Raw genomic sequence first — 1,585 nt, 5'->3', positions numbered from 1 at the left:
TGTTATGTATTTAGTAAACAATACAATTATGTTATATATTAGGAACATGATAAGTATGTCAAATGTCATCTTTTATAATGTACAATTTACTAAAGCATTTTGTCAGATTCTTGTTTAGTTGAAGATATTAAAACTGTGTAGGGTGTGAAGATTTAGTCACTTGTATTGTGTTTAATTAGGTAGTGTAGGTACCTTCTGGGTCGTGAATACCTGTTTATGCATAAACTCATACTACTGGCTGTAGTTATGGTATTGCTTCCACCTACACATACAAAGTGTGACTAGTGGATGTTAAAATGCTAATATAATAATATGACATTGCCTCCATGTAGTAACTATACATTGAAACACCTGTTTCGTAATACGCCAGTATCGCCTAGATTCAGGCTTATTTTCCAGTCTTCCAACCCTACAGTGTAATAGGTGCGATACGAACCTTAAAATAACATTGGCTCTTCCGGTGAATATAAAGTAGGTGCCAACCACGGATTCTATAACGATGTTTTTCCACCTCACTGAGCAATCTAGAGAATTCACCCTTATCGACACTTATCACGACGATTTTCAACTCACTAAACAATTTTATAATATCACCCTTGTGGATAATTTTCAATTTTATCACGTTAGCTATGACTGTAATTCGGGCCTTGGTTTTTGCACGATTACAATGTGACACTTCACGTTAAATCGAATACACATGCACGAAACGGATGACTGATGTTGTTCAATGACACTTCTGTTCGATATTTACCTTAAATAATAATAACAAATCACTCCATTGTTTGAGGAAAGCAACAGTTAGTGGAAACTCGTACCGAAAATCAATAAAACATGAGTACTATCTTAAAATGTCTCGAAGCACGATGAGACAAAGCGTGTAGGCAGAGCGGTAACGTTTTGGTGGTCACTGCACCTAGTATTACTAACTAACGTTCCGAGCGTGCGTTTTCCATCGACTGACACACAACGCGACATAATGAATCAGTCCGCAAGGGGGCGCTGAGAACTGGTGGCCGCGCCGACGACGCGGGGCCACCGAAGCGCGGCGGGCGGGGACTTATCAATCTGACAATAGCAACAACGCTGACAATAGCAAGTTTAAATCCTCCGGGCAGTATTATTTTCTTCTAAGTGTCTGTACACAAAGAGGCGTACCTTCCAATCCATCCATTGAATGAGGAACTATAAACCCTACCGGAATATATGTATATCAAATGCTTGGCAATTGCAACCCTAATCGCCTCTTTCTCCAGCATATTCCAAAAATAATCGGTCCTGCGATTTACAAATCGTCTCAGGCAACATTCATCACGATACTTGTGTAACTACTGTTAGGTACTTAAAAAAAATCAATTCTAAAATAATAAAAAAAAAACTAATTTTCAAATTAAATATAGTTTTTCGAATTAAGCAAATTTCTGCTTACAAGTTTCAAAATTTAAATAAGTGCAACATACCTCGTAACTATAAAAACGTTAATACATATTCACAAAGCTGATGCAATCAATAACAGTTAGATTAAGATGTCCTACTTTATGCAATAATTACTCTGTAAATATTATGACCATATGTAGCGAGATTTTAA

At 36.7% G+C, this 1,585-nt stretch overlaps 1 protein-coding gene across 3 annotated transcripts in view; it reads right to left on the bottom strand.

The window, feature by feature from the left end:
* The window catches only part of LOC113237159 (dnaJ homolog subfamily B member 6), an 18,259-nt gene extending 17,240 nt beyond the window's left edge, over positions 1-1,019 (bottom strand). Inside the window, exon 1 of one of the 3 annotated variants that reach the window (XM_026473468.1) lies at positions 752-1,019. The gene's annotated coding sequence lies outside the window, so the exon portion shown is untranslated. Of the gene's footprint in view, positions 1-436; positions 713-751 lie in introns of those variants that run through there. The other 2 variants (XM_026473467.1, XM_026473470.1) reach the window with 2 other exon arrangements.
* Between the last annotated feature and the right edge of the window lie 566 nt (positions 1,020-1,585).

The sequence above is a fragment of the Hyposmocoma kahamanoa genome, unplaced genomic scaffold (genome assembly GCF_003589595.1).
Source record: "Hyposmocoma kahamanoa isolate Upper Pololo Valley unplaced genomic scaffold, ASM358959v1 93, whole genome shotgun sequence".
NCBI lineage: Eukaryota > Metazoa > Arthropoda > Insecta > Lepidoptera > Cosmopterigidae > Hyposmocoma > Hyposmocoma kahamanoa.
The sequence above is the reverse complement of the archived record's forward strand: the minus strand, read 5'-3'. Positions and strand labels throughout refer to the sequence as shown.